Source organism: Ovis aries, chromosome 6 (genome assembly GCF_016772045.2).
Source record: "Ovis aries strain OAR_USU_Benz2616 breed Rambouillet chromosome 6, ARS-UI_Ramb_v3.0, whole genome shotgun sequence".
In the NCBI taxonomy this organism is placed as follows: Eukaryota; Metazoa; Chordata; class Mammalia; order Artiodactyla; family Bovidae; genus Ovis; species Ovis aries.
Genome location: NC_056059.1, coordinates 4,204,607 through 4,226,871, shown reverse-complemented (window position 1 = coordinate 4,226,871; position 22,265 = coordinate 4,204,607). Strand labels below are relative to the sequence as shown.

Sequence of the window (22,265 nt, the reverse complement as noted above, 5' to 3'; positions counted from 1 at the left end):
CCAACCCTACAACTAGGACCTAACTAAGAGTCAGATCCCCTGGCTTTAGTGGAGAACTAACAATGGAGAACTGTTAGTTTTGCAGGTGTAGGCAATTTAGCTCCTAAGGCTTGTATTTCTACAACAGGGAAAATTATGCTTTTAAGACATCTCTTACAGCTCTATAATCTAGAAAGAGATCAGAAGAAGCTCTTCTTGTCTCTCTTTCCAAAAGAAACTTTATTAACTTCTGGCTCAAGACAACAAAATTTGTTATCAAATTCAGATAATCAGTCTATTAAGACCAGTGAGTATATTCATTCTCTGTAAATGAAAAAGATAATCCCAAAGATAATTTATTGATCAGGAATTTAATTACTTTAGTACTACTAGATTTTACTACTTTCTAGGAGTTCAGAAAAGTTGCATTAAATACTAATTAAATTAACATCAAGTGGGAAACAAGATATGAATTGGCAATCATGGGATGGAAAGATGTTTTACATTATGTAAAGGACTGTCTGAATTATCTGCAATAACAACTGACATTTATTCAGTGTCTATAATGTGTCAAAAGTTTCACATACATTCTTTCTGCTTCAAGCCAGAAAGTATGTATTGTTTTCTTTTTTAGCTGAAAAAACCAAGTCTCATAACCTAGCTCAAGCCCAGGTCTGTGTGGTCCCAAAGCTCTTTCTTTTTTTAAAAAAATATATAAATTTATTTATTTTAATTGGAGGTTAATTACTTTACAATATTGTATTGGTTTTGCCATACATCAACATGAATCCTCATCACTCAGTCTCCCTGCTCAGAGGGGAAGTTGGAAAAGGGCTGGGAAAAGAGGATAGAAAGAGCTATGGTGGGGAAAAAAGCTCCAAATTTCAAAACGCAGGAGAAACAGACACTTTTACTTCCCAAACCTCCTGGGAATTGATCTCTAACAGTACAAATGTGATTCAATGACTATTGCTGGCCCCACCAAAGGGTCTACCTGCTTATAGATGCCCAACATAGACCAAACAGAATTAGAAACTAAAGGTATAGAAGGGAAACAAAGATCGATATTTGGATGAATGATATCAAAATCTTCTCTATTCTAGAGAAGTAGAAGAAATCATAAAAAATGGCCATGATTTTTTTTAAGTTAAGAAATACAGAAATAAAAGATAAAATTTGGAAATCGTAACTTTGTCTAGTTCAAAGTTGAGAACCGTCACTTGGGAGTGGCTACTAGAAGCTATACAGGGATTTAACCACTCAGGCCTGTGGGTTGTGCAACTTTGCTTAAATGACCTATTGATTTTTCAGTTGAACTATTTTTAAAACTTTTTTGATAAATGAATTTCATTCCTAAAAACTGGCTAATTATGATTTCACTATATTCCCAATGTACTTGGAGATATAGAGGATATTAAAAGAGTGATCAGAAATTAAATATAGTTCTTTCTTTTGCACAGTGGGAAGAATTTTACTTCTATGATTACATAATCTTTGCTTTTTTCATGTAGGGGACTCAGCTCTGATAAACTTTTGGTTAACAGTTCAGTAGTTTGAGAAGACAATAACAAAATGAGGTCTATTGAAAGCCCACTCCTTGTATTATTGGGATAATTAATTTCTGTCATGACTATAGGCCAAAAGGGAACAGCTGGTACACTAATTCAGTTTGGTACACTCTGGTTGAAAACTTATTTCTTTATAATTCATTGGTATGCATTACTTAAAGATGTGATTTTTAAAAAGTCAAAGTAAAAACATCTTTAAAGCAATTTTGCATTTCTCCATTTAGTTTCTTTTTGAACTAAAAACAGCAATAATTATCTAGTCTCACTTCTCTTTCCATCTGATTTGAGATGTTTAGAATGTGTTCCATAAAAGTAAGAAGTGTTAAGGTTAACAAACTTAGAAAGCTCTCAATACTTTTGCTTTTCAAAAAAAAAAAATTTCAGAGCTCATTTTTAGCAGCACATATACTAAAATCAGAATGATTCAGAGGTTAGCATGGCTCCTGTGTGAGAATGATACACAAATTCATGACGTGTTCCACATTTTTAGACATAGAGAATAAATTTATGGACATGGCGGGCCCATGAGGAGGGTAGGAGAGGGTGAGATGTATGGAGAGAATAACATGGAAGCTTATATTACCATATGTAAAATAGATAACCAATGGGAATTTTCTCTATTACTCAAGAACTCAAACAGGTGTGGGATGGAGAGGGAGATGAGAAGGAGGTTCAAGAGGGAGGGAACATGAGTATACCTGTGGCTGATTCATGTTGATATCTGGCTGCTGCTACTAAGTCGCTTCAGTTGTATCCAACTCTGTGTGACCCCGTAGATGGCAGCCCACTAGGCTCCTCCATCCCTGGGATTCTCCAGGCAAGAACACTGGAGTGGTTTGCGATTTCCTTCTCCAATGCATGAAAGTGAAAAGTGAAATTGAAGTCGCTCAGTCATGTCTGACTCTTTGCAACCCCATGAATTGTAGCACACCAGGCCTCCTTGTCCATCACCAACTCCCGGAGTCCATCCAAACCCATGTCTATTGAGTTGGTGATGCCATACAACCATCTCATCCTCTGTCATCCCCTTCTCCACTTGCCCTCAATCTTTCCCAGCATCAGGGTCTTCTCAAATGAGTCAGCTCTTTGCATCAGGTACCCAAAGTATTGGAGTTTCAACTTCAACATCAGTCCTTCCAATGAACACCCAGGACTAATCTCCTTTAGGATGGACTGGTTGGATCTCCTTGCAGTCCAAGGGACTCTCAAGAGTCTTCTTCAACACCACAGTTGAAAAGCAGCAATTCTTCAGTGCTCAGCTTTCATTATAGTCAATCTCTCACATCAATATGTGACTACTGGAAAAACCATAGTCTTGATAGACGGACCTTTGTTAGCAAACTAATGTCTCTGCTTTTGAATATGCTATCTAGGTTGGTCATAACTTTCTTTCAAAGGAGCAAGCATCTTTTGATTTCATGGCTGTAATCACCATCTGCAGTGATTTTGGAGCCCAGAAAAATAAAGTTAGCCACTGTTTCCACTGTTTCCCCATCTATTTATCATGAAGTGATGGGACCAGATGCCATGGTTCTAACCAGGCATTGCCTGTTTAAATCATTATATCATAACCTCATATAGATTTTCCTCTTGTTCTTTTGTCTAATCAATCAGGGTTTGTTAAACTTCGGTATTCACAAGAATTTCCAAGTAAGTTTACATATATATATATATATATATATATATATATATATATATATAAAACAATGTTTACAGGCACACTTGTTTGATTGTGATTTGCTTTAATATATTTTGCATATATTTTATTGCAAATTGAAGATTTGTGGCAGCTTTGCATTGAGTAACCCTATTGGTACCAATTTCCCAACAAATGTTTTTAATGAAGATATGTACATTACTTTTAAGACATAATGCTATCGCACATTTAAGAGACTACACGATAGTAAACATACCTTTTATTTGCACTGGGAAACCAAAAAATTTCATGTGACCTTATTGCAATATTCACTTTATGATAGTAGTTTGGAACAGAACTTACAGTATCTTTGAGACTGGGCTGTACTGAATTTGACGCCATGCCCCTCCATACAACTAGGAACATCATCGGTGAGAAGAGGAAGGGAATGAACACAAACTGAGCTAGACATCATATAATCAGGATGTACCATCATGCCCTTCTGACAGTTATTACCTCCTTGTCAACTGGAGGTCAGAACATATATTAACTTGGCCACATCACATCACTAGTGACATAGCAAAAATCTGAACTGAGTCAAATTTAAAGGAAAACCAGAGTTTTTCTGATTTCCACTTTTCCTAGACAGATAGTTACTGGCCTTGGAAATGTATCTTCAATAAAAGAAAGGAAAAGTTATCTTCTTGGGGCTAGGGGGAAAACAACTGGTGCTGCATAAAAACAATTATGTCAAATTCAAATATACCACCTCATAATTTTGCCTTAACAGTGAAGTAGTCTTCACTGTTAACAATCATCTCATGTGACACCTTTGGATGAAAGTTTGCTCTAGGTAAGTTTTTTCTGTATAAAATATCAACAGCCAAAGATGAATGTATGGAATCACCACACTCACTACATTCCTCAAGAAAGAAAGAAAAAAAAAAGATACTATAATAGACAAACATTTCCCCTTTGTTTCTCAGAAGGCTAAATCAGACTTTCAGTTCAGTTCAGTTCAGTTCAGTCGCTTAATGTGTCCGACTCTTTGCGACCCCATGAATCACAGCACGCCAGTCCTCCCTGTCCATCACCATCTCCCAGAGTTCACTCAGACTCACGTCCATCGAGTCAGTGATGCCATCCAGCCATCTCATCCTGTGTCGTCCCCTTCTCCTCCTGCCCCCAATCCCTCCCAGCATCAAAGTCTTTTCCAATGAGTCAGCTCTTCGCATGAGGTGGCCAAAGTACTGGAGTTTCAGCTTTAGCATCATTCCTTCCAAAGAAATCCCAAGGCTGATCTCCTTCAGAATGGACTGGTTGGATCTCCTTGCAGTCCAAGGGACTCTGAAGAGTCTTCTCCAACACCACAGTTCAAAAGCATCTATTCTTCGGCACTCAGCCTTCTTCACAGTCCAACTCTCATATCCATACATGACTACTGGAAAAACTATAGCCTTGACTAGACGGACCTTAGTTGGCAAAGTAATGTCTCTGCTTTTGAATATACTATCTAGGTTGGTCATAACTTTTCTTCCAAGGAGTAAGCGTCCATAATTTCATGGCTGCAGTCACCATCTGCTGTGATTTTGGAGCCCCCCAAAATAAAGTCTGACACTGTTTCCACTGTTTCTCAATCTATTTCCCATGAAGTGATGGGACCGGATGCCATGATCTTCGTTTTCTGAATGTTAAGCTGTAGGCCAACTTCTTCACTCTCCACTTTCACTTTCATCAAGAGGCTTTTAGTTCCTCTTCACTTTCTGCCATAAGGGTGGTGTCATCTGCATATCTGAGGTTATTGATATTTCTTCCGGCATTCTTGATTCTAGCTTGTGTTTCTTCCAGTCCAGCGTTTCTCATGATGTAATCTGCATAGAAGTTAAATAAGCAGGGTGACAATATACAGCCTTGACCTACTCCTTTTCCTATTTGGAACCAGGCTGTTGTTCCATGTCCAGTTCTGACTGTTGCTTCCTGACCTGCATACAGATTTCTCAAGAGGCAGGTCAGGTAGTCTGGTATTCCCATCTCTTTCAGAATTTTCCACAGTTTCTTATGATCCACACAGTCAAAGGCTTTGGCATAGTCAATAAAGCAGAAATAGATGTTTTTCTGCAACTCTCTTACTTTTTCCATGATCCAGCAGATGTTGGCAATTTGATCTCTCGTTCCTCCGCCTCTCCTAAAACCAGCTTGAACGTCAGGAAGTTAACGGTTCATGTATTGCTGAAGCCTGGCTTGGAGAATTTTGAGCGTTACTTTACTAGCATGTGAGATGAGTGCAATTGTGTGGTAGTTTGAACATTCTTTGGCATTGACTTTCTTTGGGATTGGAATGAAAACTGACCTTTTCCAGTCCTACGGCCACTGCTGAGGTTTCCAAATTTGCTGGCATATTGAGTGCAGCACTTTCACAGCATCATCTTTCAGGATTTGAAGCAGTTCAATTGGAATTCCATCACCACCACTAGCTTTGTTCGTAGCGATGCTTTCTAAGGCCCACTTGACTTCACATTCCAAGATGTCTGGTTCTAGATTAGTGATCACATCATCATGACTATCTGGGTCCTGAAGATCTTTTTTGTACAGTTCTTCCGTGTATTCTTGCCACCTCTTCTTAATATCTTCTGCTTCTGTTAAGTCCATGCCATTTCTGTCCTATATCGAGCCCATCTTTGTGTGAAATATTCCCTTCGTATCTCTAATTTCCTTAAAGAGATCTCTAGTCTTTCCCATTCTGTTGTTTTCCTCTATTTCTTTGCATTGATCACTGAAGAAGGCTTTCTTATCTCTTCTTGCTATTCTTTGGAACTCTGCATTTACATGCCTATATCTTCCCTTTTCTCCTTTGCTTTTTGCCTTTCTTCTCTTCACAGCTATTTGTAAGGCCTCCCCAGAGAGCCATTTTGCTTTTTTGCATTTCTTTTCCATGGGGATGGTCTTGATCCCTGTCTCCTGTACAATGTCATGAACTTCATTCCATAGTTCATCAGGCACACGACCTATCAGATCTAGGCCCTTAAATCTATTTCTCACTTCCACCGAATAATCATAAGGGATTTGATTTAGGTCATACCTGAATGGTCTAGCAGTTTTCCCTGTTTTCTTCAGTTTGAGTCTGAATGTGGTACGAAGGAGTTCATGATCTGGGCCACAGTCAGCTCCTGGTCTTGTTTTTGTTGACTGTATAGAGCTTCACCATCTTTGGCTGCATAGAATACAATCAATCTGATTTTGGTGTTGACCATCTGGTGATGTCCATGTGTAGAATCTTCTCTTGTGTTGTTGGACGAGGGTGTTTGCTATGACCAGTGCGTTTTCTTGGCAAAACTCTGTTAGTCTTTGCCCTGCTTCATTCCTCTCAGGTTGGGAAGCTGTAAACAATCACATGTGGTTGGACGAACCTATACAGGTGGGCTAGATAACCTTCAGAGGAGTTCATAATTTGAAACACTCTTGTCACACCCAGGAATTTTTATTGACTTGGAGCTGCACGTTTACTCCTTCTCCGAGAGAAACCGTGGGGAACAGACCCCTGTAAAGTCAGAGGTGTAGGTGAGAGCATGAAACAGTAAAGTAGATAGACTCTGGTTTTGGGGGTAGATGCTCGGGAACAGAGCGTTTCCTGAGACTTGATCACACCTTTGCATATGCCAAGCCTCCTTCCTCATGACCTTTGCCATGGGCTTAGTTCCTCACGCTGGCTCCCGGCAATTTCTCACCTCCATTTTATAATCATAAGGGAGTTGGTTTAGGTCATATCTGAATGGCCTAGTGGTTTTCCCCACTTTTTTCAATTAAAGCCTGAATTTTGCAACAGAGAGCTCATGCTCTGAGCCACAGTCAACTCCAGGTTTTGATTTGCTGACTAAAATAGAAATTCTCCATCTTCAGCTGCAAAGAACATAATTAATCTGAATTTGGTATTGACCAACTGATAATGTCTATGTGTGGATTCATCTCTTGTGCTGTTGAAAAAGGGCATTTGCTATGATCAGTATGTTCTCTTGACAAAACTCTGTTAGCCTTTGCCCTGCTTCATTTTGTACTCCAACGAAAAATTTACCTCTTATTTCAAGTGTTTCTTGACTTCCTACTTTTTCATTCTTATCCTCTATATAGAAAGGTCATCTTTTTTGGTGTTAGTTCTAGAAGGTGCAGCTTCTTCCGCATCAGTGGTTGGGTCATAGACTTGGATTACTGGTGCTGAATGGTTTGCCTTGGGAATGAACTAAGATCATTCTGTCATTTTTGAGGTTGCACTCAAGTACTGCATTTCATACTTTGTTGCGTCTGAAAAACGAAGGCTTACCATTTCTTCTAAGGGCTCCTTGGCAACAGTAATAGAGATAATGGTCATCTGAGTTAAATTTGCTAATTCCTATCCATTTTACTTCACTGACTTCTAAGATGTTGATATTTATTCTTGCCATCTCCAGTTTGATCACTTCCAATTTACCTTGATTCAAAGATCTAACATTCCAGATTCCTATGAAATATTATTTTTTAGAACATCAGACTTTACTTTCACCACCAGACACATCCACAACTGAGAGTCATTTCTGCTTTGGCCCATCCACTTCATTCTTTCTGAAGCTATTAGTAATTGCCCTCTGCTCTTCGCCAATAGCATATTGGACACCTTCCAACATGGGGGGCTCATCTGGTATCATTCCTTTTGGCCTTTTCATACTGTTCATGGGATTGTCTTGGCAAGAATACTGGTATGGTTTGCCATTTCCTCCTCCAGTGGGCCACATTTTGTCAGAACCCTCCACTGTGACCTATTTGTCTTAGGTAGCTCTGCATAGCATTGAGTTAGGAAAGACCCTTCACCACAACAAGGTTGTGATCCATAAAGTGAAATGAAGTGAAGTTGCTCAGTTGTGTCCGACTCTTTGCGACCCTGTGGACTGTAGCCTATCAGGCTCCTCCATCCATGGGATTTTCCAGGCAAGAGTGCTGGAGAGGATTGCCATTTCCTTCTCCAGAGGATCTTCCTATCCCAGGAATCGAACCCAGGTCTCCCGCATTGCAGGCAGACAGTTTACCGTCTGAGCCACCAGGGAAGCCCATGATCCATAAAGGGGAACTGAAATTTAAGGGGTAAAAAAATAGATATAATGCTTGGGGCTGGTGCACTGGGATGACCCAGAGAGATGATATAGGGAGGGAGGTGGGAAGGGGGTTCAGGATTAGGAACTCATGTACACCTGTGGCGGATTCATGTCTATGCATGGCAAAAACAATACAGTATTGTAAAGTAAATAAATAAATAAATTTTTAAAAATTAAATAAAAATAGGTAAAATAAATAGCTTTTATTATAGCTGCCCAGGCGCAGGAGGGCCTAGAGGAGCCATCCCATGCTGAAGTTCAGGAAGTGCGGCGGGAGGAGATACCCCTCATCCAAGGTGAGGAGCAGCAGCTGTGCTTTGCTGGAGCAGCCGTGAAGAGATACCCCACGCCCAAGGTAAGAGTAACCCAAGTAAAATGGTAGGTGTTGCAAGAGGGCATAAGAGGGCAGACACACTGAAACCATACTCACAGAAATCTAGTCAATCTAATCACACTAGGACCACAGCCTTGTCTAACTCAATAAAACTAAGCCATGCCCGCGGGGCAACCCAAGACGGGCGGGTCATGGTGGAGAGTCTGACAGAATGTGGTCCACTGGAGAAGGGAATGGCAAAACACTGCAGTATTCTTGCCTTGAGAACCCCATGAACAGTATGAAAAGGCAAAATGATAGGATACTGAAATAGGTACTCCCCATGTCAGTAGGTGCCCAATATGCTACTGGAGATCAGTGGAGAAATAAATCCAGAAAGAATGAAGGGATGGAGCCAAAGCAAAAACGATACCGAGCTGTGGATGTGACTGGTGATAGAAGCAAGGTCCGATGCTGTAAAGAGCAATATTGCATAGGAACTTGGAATGTCAGGTCTATGAATCAAGGCAAATAGGAAGTGGTCAAACAGGAGACAGCAAGACTGAACGTCGACATTCTAGGAATCAGCAAACTAAAAGGGACTGGAATGGGTGAATTTAACTCAGATGACCATTATATCTACTACTGAGGGCAGGAATCCCTCAGAAGAAGTGGAGTAGCCATCATGGTCAACAAAAGAGTCCGAAATGCAGTACTTGGGTGCATCTCAAAAACGACACAATGATCTCTGTTCATTTCCAAGGCAAACCATTCAATATCACAGTAATCCAAGTCTATGCCCCAACCAGTAACACTGAGGAAGCTGAAGTTGAACGGTTCTATGAAGACCTACAAGACCTTTTAGAACTAACACCCAAAAAAGATGTCCTTTTCATTATAGGGGACTGGAATGCAAAAGTAGGAAGTCAAGAAACACCTGGAGTAACAGGCAAATTTGGCCTTGGAATACGGAATTAAGCAGGGCAAAGACTAACAGAGTTTTGCCAAGATAATGCACTGGTCATAGCAAACACTCTCTTCCAACAACACAAGAGAAGTCTCTACACATGGACATCATCAGATGGTCAACACCAAAATCAGATTGATTATATTCTTTGCAGCCAAAGATGAAGAAGCTCTACACAGTCAACAAAAACAAGACCAGGAGCTGACTGTGGCTCAGATCATGAACTCCTTCCTACCAAATTCAAACTCAAATTGAAAAAAAAAAACAGGGAAAACCGCTAGACCATTCAGGTATGACCTAAATCAAATCCCTTATGATTATTCAGTGGAAGTGAGAAATAGATTTAAGGGCCTAGATCTGATAGGCCGAGTGCCTGATGAACTATGGAATGAGGTTCCTTACATTGTACAGGAGACAGGGATCAAACCATCCCCATGGAAAAGAAATGCAAAAAAGCAAAATGGCTGTCTGGGGAGGCCTTACAAGTAGCTGTGAGAAGAAGAGAGGCTAAAAGCCAAGGAGAAAAGGAAAGATATAAGCATCTGAATGCAGAGTTCCAAAGAATAGCAAGAAGAGATAAGAAAGCCTTCTTCAGCGATGAATGCAAAGAAATAGAGGAAAACAACAGAATGGGAAAGACTAGAGATCTCTTCAAGAAAATTAGAGATATCAAGGGAATATTTCATACAAAGATGGGCTCGATAAAGGACAGAAATGGCATGGACCTAACAGAAGCAGAAGATGTTAAGGAGAGGTGGCAAGAATACATGGAAGAACTGTACAAATAGGATCTTCATGACTTGGATAATCACGATGGTGTGATCACTCATCTAGAACCAGACATCTTGGAATGTGAAGCCAAGTGGGCCTTAGAAAGCATCACTATGAACAAAGCTAGTGGAGGTGATGGCATTCCAGTTGAGCTAATTCAAATCCTGAAAGATGATGCTGTGAAAGTGCTGCACTCAATATGCCAGCAAATTTGGAAACCTCAGCAGTGGCCGTAGGACTGGAAAAGGTCAGTTTTCATTCCAATGCCAAAGACAGGCAATGCCAAAGAATGCTCAAACTACTACACAATTGCACTCATCTCACACACCTGTAACGTAATGCTCAAAATTCTCCAAGCCAGGCTTCAGCAATATGTGAACTGTGAACTTCCTGATGTTCAAGCTGGTTTTAGAAAAGGGAGAGGAACCAGAGATCAAATTGCCAGCATCTGCTGGATCATGGAAAAAGCAAGAGAGTTCCAGGAAAACATCTATTTCTGCTTTCTTGACTATGCCAAAGCCTTTGACTGTGTGGATCACAAGAAACTGTGGAAAATTCTGAAAGAGATGGGAATACAGACCACCTGACCTGCCTCCTGAGAAATCTGTATGCAGGCCAGGAAACAATGGTTGGCACTGGACATGGAACAACAGCCTGGTTCCAAATAGGAAAAGGAGTATGTCAAGGCTGTGTATTGTTACCCTGCTTATTTAACTTATATGCAGTGTACATCATGAGAAACGCTGGGTTGGAAGAAACACAAGCTGGAATGAAGATTGCGGGGAGAAATATCAATAACCTCAGATATGCAGATGTCACCATCCTTATGGCAGAAAGTGAAGAGGAACTAAAAAGCCTCTTGATGAAAGTGAAAGAGGAGAGTGAAAAAGTTGGCTTAAAACTCGACATTCAGAAAACGAAGATCATGGCATCTGGTCCCATCACTCCATGGGTAATAGATGGGGAAACAGTGGAAACAGTGTCAGACTTTGTGTTTTGAGCTCCAAAATCATTGCAGATGTTGACTGCAGCCATGAAATTAAAAGACGCTTACTCCTTGGAAGAAAAGGTATGATCAACCTAGATAGTATATTCAAAAGCAGAGACATTACTTTGCTGACTAAGGTCCATCTAGTCAAGGCTATGGTTTTCCTGTGATCATGTATGGATGTGAGAGTTGGACTGTGAAGAAGCCTGAGTGTCGAAGAACTGATGCTTTTGAACTGTGGTGTCGGAGAAGACTCTTGAGGGTCCCTTGGACTGCAAGGAGATCCAACCAAACCATTCTGAAGGAGATCAGCCCTGGGATTTCTTTGGAAGGAATGATGATAAAGCTGAAACTCCAGTACTTTGGCCACCTCATGTGAAGAGTTGACTCATTGGAAAAGACTTTGATGCTGGGAGGGATTGGGGGCAGGAGGAGAAGGGGACGACCGAGAATGAGATGGCTGGATGGCATTACTGACTCGATGGATGCAAGTCTGAGTGAACTCCGGGCATTGGTGATGGATAGGGAGGACTGGCTTGCTGCAATTCATGAAGTCGCAAAAAGTCGAACACGACTGAGCGACTGAACTGAACTGAAAATAAATAATAAAGATAAAAATAGAAAAAAGGAGAAATATTCCATGTAGCAATAGGTGAATGGATCAGCACACAAAAATAATACTCAGCAATAAAAAGAAATGATACTCATTATGACATGGATAAATCTCAAAATGATTGTGCTGAGTGAAAGAAGCCAGATTACAAAAGAACACATACCACACCACTCCATTTATATGAGTTCTAGAAAATGCAAGCTAATCTGTAGCAACAGATTAGCAATTGCTTATGTGTGAGGAGAGGCAGGAAGTGATTTGAAAGCAACAAAAGTAGACATTTGGTAGTAATGGATGGTTCATTATCTTGATTGTGCTGATGGTTTCACTTATGGATATGTCAAAAGTTATAAAAATGGTGTAAATATGCATGTGTGTCAATTATACCTCAATAAAGCTGTTAAAGTTTAAAAATAAAAAGAATTCGTGGGAAAAAAAAGAAGAAAAACAAAAAACAAAGTGAACGGGCCATTGTTGATTTTCCGGGCCAAGAGGTGAAGAGTGTTATCAGCTCGATGTTTAAAAAGTTATTAAAAAGTGTAAGTCCTATAATCCTTTGTTAATACATTGTTCCCGGTTCGTTTATTGTTATTTAAATCTTGTTATTTTTTAAAATTTTGTTTTGTTGGTTTTCATGCTTCTGTTTTTTTGGATGTTGATCTTAGAACCAGCCATTTAAAAATTTTCTTAATATTTCTGTTTGTCTTTGGATTCTTGGGCTTTCTGTACATGAAAGTATATACATTGCAGACAATGATGGGGTTTTTCTTTTGTGATATTGCATAGTACGATGTTAAATATTACTAGTAATAGGGGATATGCTTGTTTTAATTTTTAAAGGGACTGTTTCCAGTGTTTTAATCACTGATGATGACTTAGCAAGCTCCCTCCACTTCTTGGTTTGCTGGAGCAGGGAAAAGAGGGTGAGGGTATTGGTCGTTTTTTTAAATTTTTTGTGAGTTAATATTCCAGTGCTTTTTCTTTATCTATTGAGATCATCATGCCATTTTTCTACCTTATTCCATTAATGTGATTGGTGCAACATCAGAAAGCATATTTATGTACTCAATCTTAGTATCCCTGGATTGTGCTCAATTAGATTATGACATATCTTCTTCTTACTCTATTGGATTCAGTTTGCTATTATTTAGTTGTTGTTGTTTTAATTTACACTCATAATGAAACAGTCTTTGTTCTTTCTGCTCTTCTCCTTAAGTGGTTTTAATTTCATAAAATAAAGTAAGCAATATTTCCTATGGGGGGAAAAAAAGATATTTTATGTGAACAGAAATGACAAGCAAGATTAGCAACATTTATATCAGACCAAAAAAAAAAAAAAACACAAGACTTTAAAACAAAGGTCATAAAGAAAGACAAGGCATTATATAATGATAAAGGATTCAATGTAAAATGATATTACACTCATTAACATATATACACCCAATATCAGAGCACCAGAATTGTTAACACTCCACTGACATCAAAGAACAGATCTTTCAAACAGAAAATTAATAAGACAACATGTGCATCTTTACACCAACTGTACTTTATATGATATCTAAACTACATCCAAATTAAAAAAAAAAACCCTCAAAAACAGAACACACATTATTTTCAAACACTCATGGAATATTCTATAGGACAGACCACATACTATGTCACAAAATAAGGCTCAACAAATTCAAGAAGATAGAAATTATCTCAAGCATCATTTCTAATCACACACTATAAAGCTAGAAACCAAACACAGAGAGAAAATAGGGGACAAAATCACAAGGTTACTAAACAGTATGCTACTAAAAACCCAATGGCTCAATGATAAGATAAAGAAGAAATCAGAAAGTAACTTGAACAAAAATAAAAATATAATCCTACAAAATCTGTGGACAACAGCAAATAGCAGTCATAAGGGGGAAGTTTGCAGAAATACAGACCTTACTCAAGAAAGAAGAAAAGCCTCAAATAAATAATCAAACCTATCATCTAAAAGAGTTATAAAAAAGGGAAAATAAAGCCCAGAGTCTACAGAAGAAAGGAAATAATAAAGATCTGAGGAGAGTAATCAAGGTTAAAAAAATAAAAAATGATGATGAAAAACCTAGAGATTTTTTTTTAAAGAAAAGCAAAATTAAAAAAAAAAAAAAACCATTTACCAGAGCACCAAGAAGAAAAGAGGGAGGACCCAAATAGAATACCATGACCAATTATATGCAAACAAATTGAATCCTCTAGAAGAAATGGACAAGGTTTTAGAAATATACAGGCTTTCAAAACTGAGTCAAGAAGAAACAGATAATTTGATCAAACTGATCACTAGAAGTAAAATCTTATCTGTAATTAAAAAACACACACACACACACAAACTTCCTGCAAACAAAAGCTTGGGTGGTTTCACTGGGTAGTTCTAAACATACAAAAAAGAACTTATATTTATCTTTTTCAAACTCTTCCAAAAATCTAAAAGGAGGAAGCACTTCAAAATTTACTTTGTGAGGCTGCCATCACTCTGATACCAAAACCAGACAAAGACACCACAAAAAAAGAAAATCATAGACCATCATCTTTTATGAACATGCACACTAAGTCATCTCCAACAGTTTGTGACCCCCTGGACTGCAGCTCACCAGGCTCCTTTTTCCACAGACTTTTCCAGGCAAGAATATGGGAGTGGGTTACCATTTCCTACTCCAGGAGATCTTCCATATCAAAGGACTGAACCTGCATCTCCTGTGTGGCTGGCGGGTTCTTCACCACTGAGCCAACTGGGAAGCCATCTTTTTGAATAAGGATGCAAAAATACTCAACATAATAGTAGCAAACTAAGTCCAGTAAATGCAGAAAGTATCATAAACTGTAATCAAGTTGGACTCATTCCAATGTTACAAGGATGGTTCAGCAAACACAAGTCAATCAATGTGATACACCACATTAACAAAAAGAAAGATATAAAAACACATGATCATCTCAATGAACACAGAAAAGGCATCTGACAAAATTTATCATCCATTCAGGATAAAAACTCTCACCAAATTGGATATAAGGAGAACATATCTGAATCTAATAAAGGCCATTTATGACAAGGCCATTTATGACAAACCCACAGCCAAAATAGTACTCTATGGTAAAATTTGAAAACCTTCCTGCTCAATTCAGAAAAAAGGCAAGGATGCCTATTCTCACTAGGAAAGGAAATAAAATGTATCCAGATTGGAAAGAAAGAGGTAAAACTGTCACTATTTGCAGATGACTCTGTTCAGATAACCCTAAGTCTCCATACAAAATTATTAGAACTAGCAGCATTCAGCAAAATAGCAGGACACACAGAAATCTTTTGTGTTTCTTTATACTAACAACAAAATATCCAGAAAAAGAAAGTAAACAAATCAATTCCATTTAAAATCACATTAAGTGGTTGGTTCAAAATGATGGAGGAGAAGAACACGTGCTCATCTTCTCCTGAAAGAGCCCCCAAATCACAGCTATCTGCCGAACAAACTTCGACAGGAGAATGCCAAACCCACCAAAAAGAAAGAAAGAAAGATATCCCACATCCAAAGATGACAGAGAAGCTGCAATAAGATGGACTTCCACAAGACTAGGGAAAACAGAGACTCCACTCCTGGAGGGCACACACAAAAAATGCTTTGCATGCACCAGGACCCAGGGGAAAGGAGCAATGACCCCAAAGGAGACTGAACTAGACCTATCTAGGGCCACAGGAGAAGCAAGAAGAACCACAATCCTGTAGCCTCCAGAATGGAAACCTAATCAAAATGAATAGGAATAGGACTATGTCTCAGATGAAGGAACAGATAAATCCCCAGAAAAGCAACTAAATGAAGTGGAGATAGGCAACCTTCAGAAAAAGCCTTCAGACTAATAATAGTAAAGATGATCCAAGATCTCAGAAAAAGAATGAAGACTATGCAAGAAATGTTTACCAAAAACTAGAACAAAAGAACAAACAAACAGAAATGAACAACACACTAGAAGCAGTCAGTAGCAGGATAACTAAGTCAGAAAAATGGATAAGTGACCTTGAAGACAGAATGGTGGAAATCACTGCTGCAAAACAGAATACAAAGAAAAGAATGAAAAGAAATGAAGGCAGTGTAAGAGACCCTTGGGACATTAACACACAAACATTCACATTATAGGGGTCCCAGAAAGAGAAGAGAGAGAGAAAGAACACAAGAAAATATTTGAAAAAAATATATCTAGGAAAAACCTTAGCCAAGGAAGTGAAATACTTCTGTGCTAAAAAGTATAAAGCACTGATAAAGGAAATTAAAGGTTATTCAAAGAAATGGAAAGATATCCCTTGCTCTGGGATTGGGAGTTGCTATACTACCCCCATACAATCTGCAAATTTAATGAATTCCTATCAAAATATCCATGACAATCTTTACCGAGCTAGAAAAAATCCTAAAATTAATATGGAACCATAAAGGACTGACAAAGCCATCCTGAGCTAAAAGAAAAAAAAAAAAAAAAAAAAAAGCTGGAGGCACAACTCTTCCAGATTGTAGATAACACTACAAAGCTACAGTGATCAAAACTGAGTGTTAATGGCACGAAAACAGACATATAGATCAATGAACAGAATAGAGAGTCCAGAAGTAAACCCACACACCTTAAGTCAAGTAATCTACAACAAAGGAAGCAAGAATATACAAAGGAGAATAGACAGTATCTTCCACAACTGGTGTTAGGAAATCTGGAAAGTTATATGCAAATCAGCAGAAATTAGAACACTCCCTCATACCACTTACAAAAATAAATGATTTAAAGACCTCAATTTAAACACAGCACCATCAAACTCCTAGCAGGAAACATAGGCAAAACATTCTCTCAATAAATTGTAGCAAGATTTTCTTAATCAGTTTCCCAAGGCAAAAAATAAAAATAAACAAATGGGACCTAATTAAAATGAAAAACTTTTTCACAGCAAAGAAAACCATAACAAAATAATAAAAAAAAACAACCTACAGATTAAGAGAAAACATTTTCAAAGAATGAGACTGGCAAGGGATTAATATGTAAAGTATAAAAACAGTTCATACCATTCAATATTAAAAACATCCAATCAAAAAATGTGTCTGCTACTCTGCTAAGTCACTTCAGTCGTGTCTGACTCTGTGTGACCCCATAGATGGCAGTCCACCAGGCTCCCCCATTCCTGGGATTCTCCAGGCAAGAACACTGGAGTGGGTTGCCATTTCCTTCTCCAATGCATGAAAGTGAAAAGTGAAAGGGAAGTCGCTCAGTCGTGTCCGACTCTTCGTGACCCCATGGACCGCAGCCTACCATGCGCCTCTGTCCATGAGATTTTCCAGGCAAGAGTACTGAATTGGGGTGCTATCACCTTCTCCATAGAAGACATAAATAGAAAAATTTGCAAAGAAGACATACAGATGGCCAACAGGCACATGAGAAGATGGCCAACAGGTACATGAGAAGATGCCCAGCACTGCTAATTGTTGTTGATCAGTCACTCAATTATGTCTGACTGTTTGAGACCCCATGGGCTGCAGCACATCAGGCTTCCCTGTCCTTTGCTACCTCCCAGAGTTTGCTCAAACTCACGTCCATTGAGTCGTGGACATCCAATCATCTTATCCTTTGTCACCCTCTTCTCCTCCTGCACTCAACCTTTCCCAGTATCAGGGTCTTTTCCAATGAGTCAGCCCTTTACATCAGGTGACCAAAGTATTGGTGCTTCAGCATCACTCCTTCTAATGAGTATTCAGAGTTCATTTCCTTCAGGATTGACTGGTTTTATCTCCTTGCAGTCCAAGGGACCCTCAAGAGTCTTCTCCAACACCACAGTTCAAAAGCATCAATTCTTTGGTGCTCAACTTTCTTTATAGTCCAATTCTCACATCCATACATGACTCCTGGAAAAGCCATAGCTTTGACTATACAGATTTTTGTCAGCAAGCTGATGGCTCTGCTTTTCAATATGCTGTCTAGGTTTTTGTTGTTGCTTTTTTTTCCAAGAAGAGAGTGTCTTTTAATATTATGGCTGCAGACACCATCTGCAGGGATTTGGAGCCAAACAAAATAAAATCTGTCACTGCTTCCATTATTACCCCATCTATTTGCCATGAAGTGATATTACTGGATGTCATGATCTTGGTTTTTGAATGCAGAGTTTTAAGCCAAATTTTTGACTCTCCTCTTTCACTTTCATCAGGAGGCTTTTTAGTTCCTCTTCACTTTCTGGGTGGTGTCATCTGCATATCTGAGATTATTGATATTTCTCCCAGAAACCTTGATTCCAGCTTGAGCTTCATCCAGATAAGCATTTCACATGATATACTCTTTTAATAAGTTAAATAAGTAGGATGATGATGTATAGCCTTTACATACTCCTTTCCCAATTTTGAACCAGTTCATTGTTTCATATCTGGTTCTAACTGTGGCTTCTTGTCCTGCATATAGGTTTCTCAGGAGGCAGGTCAGGTGGTCTGGTATTCCCATCTCTTGAAGAATTTTCCACAGTTTGTTGTGATCCACACAGTCAAAGGCTTTAGCATAATCATTGAAGCAGATTTTTTTTTCTTAAATTCCTTTGCTTTTTTGTTGGCAATTTGATCTCTGGTTGCTCTGTCTTTTCTAAATCCAGCTTGTACATCTGGAAGTTCTCAGTCTATGTACTGCTGAAGCCTAGCTTGAAGGATTTTGAGCATTACCTTGCTAGCATCTAACATGAGGGTAATTTTGCAGTAGTTTGAACCTTCTTTGGCATTGCCCTTCTTTGGGATTGGAATGAAACTGACATTTTCCAGTCCTGTGGTCACTGCTGAGTTTTCAAAATTTGCTGGTATATTGAGTTCAGCACTTGCACAGCATCATTTAAAATTTGAAATAGCTCAGCTGGAATTCCATCACCTCCGCTAACCTTGTTAGCAGTAATGTTTCCTCAGCCCCACTTGAGTTCACAATCCAGGATGTCTGGCTCAGGTGAATGACCACACCATCGTGGTTATCTGGGTCACTAACTTTTTTTGTATAGTTCTTCTGTGTATCCTTGCCACCTTTTCTTAATATCTTCTGTTTCTGTGAAGTCCATACCATTTCTATCCTTTATTGTGTCCATCTTTGCGTGAAATGTTCCCTTGGCATCTCTAATTTTCTTGAGGAGATTTCTAGTCTTTCCCACTCTATTGTTTCCCTCTATTTCTTTGCATTGTTCATTTAAGAAGGCTTTCTTAACGCTTCTTTGTATTCTTGCATCATTCCTTCCATCATTCTTTGCATCATTCCTTCCAAAGAACACCCATACTCCTTTCCAGGTTTTGAACCAGTCCATTGTTCCATGTCCAGTTGCATACAGGTTTCTCAGGAGACAGGTAAGGTGGTCTGGTATTCCCATCTCTTTAATAATTTTGCACAGTTTGCTGTGGTCCCCACAGTCAAAGGCTTTAGCATAGAAGCAGAAGTAGATGCTTTTCTGGAATCCCCTTGCTTTCTCTATGATCCAGTGAATGTTGACAATTTGATCTCTGGTTCCTCTGCTTTTTCTAAATCCAGCTTGTACATGTGGAAGTTCTTGGTTCACATACTGCTGAAGCCTAGCTTGAAGGATTTTCAGCATAACCTTACTAACATGCAAAGTGAGCACAGTTGTATGGTAGTTCTCACCGTTTTTGACACTGTCCTTCTTTGGGACTGGAATGAACACTGACCTTTTCCAGGCCCATGGCCACTGCGGAATATTTCAGATTTGCTGGTGTATTGGTGCAGCAGATTAATAACATCATCTTTTAGGATTTGAAATAGCTCAGCTGGAATTCCATCATCTCCACTAGCCTTGTTTGTAGTAATGCTTCCTAAGGCCCGCTTGACTTCAGACTCCAGGATGTTTGGCTCTAGGTGAATGACCACACCATCGGGTTTATCTGGATCATTAAGACATTTTTTTTTTGTATAGTTTTGTGTATTCTTGCCACCTCTTTTTAATCTCTTCTGCTTCTGTTAGGTCTTTACTATTTCTGTCCTTTATTATGCCCATTTTTGCTTGAAGTATTCCCTTGATATCTCCAATTTTCCTGAAGAGATCTCTAGTCTTTCCCATTCTATTGTTTTCCTCTACTCTTTACAGTGTTTGGAGCATTAAAGAATAATAACCATTTTGCCAGATGATGGTAGATGTAATAAAAATTGTACAAATGACTGATTATTAGATCTGTGGAATATAAATTTAAGTGAAAAAATTCATTTTAGTTTAAACATCAGTGGTCCTAATGAAAAGAACGTCTCTGAATTACAGAAACTAGCACTAATTCCCATCTATTTACAGTGAAAATAAATCTTTCACATCCAAATTTAACCTCACATCCACCTTCTCTGAAGACAGAGGTCAGAGTTTCCCTGGCATAGAAGTTAATGCCCTGAAGTGTGTGTCAAGTTAGAGCCCTGATTGTAGCTCAAATGCTGCCTGTGTGACTCTGGGAAGGTTAATTAGCCTCTGTGTGTCTATTCATTTTGTAAAATACCACAGTTGGATTAGAACATGTCTAAAGTTCCTCTGTTTCTTAAAGTCTGAAGGCACAGAGTCTACAGTGAGCAGAAAATATTCAGTGAGTTGACACGTTGTACAATTCGCCTTGCTGGCAAGTCAGACAGCAGGGAAAAAATCCTTCAAATATAAGGGAATTTCTGAGCTGTAATAAAATGCAGCCACAGGCCTCCATGAAAGGTAGTCTCTTTGCTTTCTGCATACATGTGAGGGTTCATCAGATCCCTTGTGACACTTTCTCAGCACCTCTGTCTTCAGAGAAGGTGGATGTGAGGTTAAATTTGGATGTGAAAGCTTTATTTTCACGGTAAATAGATGGGAATTAGTGCTAGTTTCTGTAATTCAGAGACGTTCTTTTCATTAGGACCACTGATGTTTAAACTAAAATGAATTTTTTCACTTAAATTTATATTCCACAGATCTAATAATCAGTCATTTGTACAATTTTTATTACATCTACCATCAGCTGACCCATTAAGAAAATCCGTTCCATGACTGGTGTCTTTAGAATCTGTCCTTTATATTACTGAAAGCATACAGCTTCCAAGAAGGCTGTGCTATATGTATTCCCTTCTTATCCCAAGCCAACTGTTACATGCCTTCATTTGTGCAGTCATATGTGTTCATGTTGTATGTAAGTAAAAGTTGACACCACAGAGGTTTAATCAGTACCCCCTCTCCCCTCTGTAGTGGGCAGAATAATGACCCTCCAAAGATGTCCACATCCTAATCCCAGAAGCCTCTATCGTATACTCTACATGGCAAAAGAGATTTTGTAGACACCATTAAGTTAAGGACATTTAGATGAGAGATGATCCTGAATTTTTTGAGTATGCCCAGTGAAGTCACAGTGTCTTTATAGGAGGGAAGCCAGAGTGTCAGAATCAGAAAAGGAACGGGGTGATAGAAATCAGGTATTTGAAGATGCTACACCCTTAGTCCCAAAGACCGAGGAAAGGGTCACAAGATAAACGTGGCCTCAAATAGTTGGGAAAGCTAAGAAAATGGATTGTTCCCTAGAGCTTTCAAAAAGAGCACAACTTTGCTTAAATCCTTTAGCAATTTAAGACAAATATCAGGCTCCCATTCTCCAAAACTGTAAATTAATAAACTTGTATTGTAAATTAACAAATTGGAACCATTAGGTTTGTAGCAAATTGTTAGAGTAGCAAAAAGGAACTTCTATACTCCCTAATAACAGTATCTATAGAAACAGCAAATACCATCAACTCTCCCCATTTCACAGATAGAGAACTGAAGGATCAGTGATATCTATCTCTTCTATACAGTTTAATTAATGAGTTTCCCCAAAGTTCAATTTAGGAATAAATGAAAGTAAGCCTTTTTGTATTAAAGCTTCATAAATCAGATCAATTGCATGAAGGTGCTGGATGGTTTCATAGATAGTAATGATCCTATCATGAATCACGTGCTTCAGTGGATGTTCTGCTAAGAAATATCCCCTTCTAGATTAATGTGAGAGCTGTAAAAGGAGCCCTGTGAAAACAAACAGGGTCTATTATTAAAACAAACCATGTGCCAAATCTTTCTTGACAAAACAGACATTTCTGTCTTGGAGACACAAAGAAAGAGCTGTGGAGAAAGGATAAATGTTCAGAAAGTGTATACATTATTGTTCTTTAAACTGTATTTGTGAGGAACCAGCTCTGAAATATCTGTCTTAGATAACTCAGAAGAAGCATCACTTATAATAATTACTTCAGTCTAACGTGATTTGAGGAAATTGTTCTGACAATTCTTGACCAGATGACTAGAATCCACCCTG

General features: G+C 38.8%; 1 protein-coding gene and 1 non-coding gene across 4 annotated transcripts in view; both read left to right on the top strand.

Annotated features, from left to right (window-relative positions):
- The window catches only part of LOC132659993 (endogenous retrovirus group K member 19 Env polyprotein-like), a 190,877-nt gene that overhangs the window by 92,162 nt on the left and 76,450 nt on the right, over window positions 1-22,265 (top strand). Inside the window, exon 2 of one of the 3 annotated variants that reach the window (XM_060417517.1) lies at window positions 8,516-8,658. The exons of 1 other annotated variant lie outside the window; for it this stretch is intronic. The gene's annotated coding sequence lies outside the window, so the exon portion shown is untranslated. Of the gene's footprint in view, window positions 1-8,503; window positions 8,659-22,265 lie in introns of all 3 variants that reach the window. One more of the 3 variants, XM_060417516.1, reaches the window with a different exon arrangement.
- On the top strand, window positions 1,931-2,035 carry LOC114115440 (U6 spliceosomal RNA). The gene has a single exon (XR_003589783.1). It is a non-coding gene; the product is annotated as a U6 spliceosomal RNA (small nuclear RNA).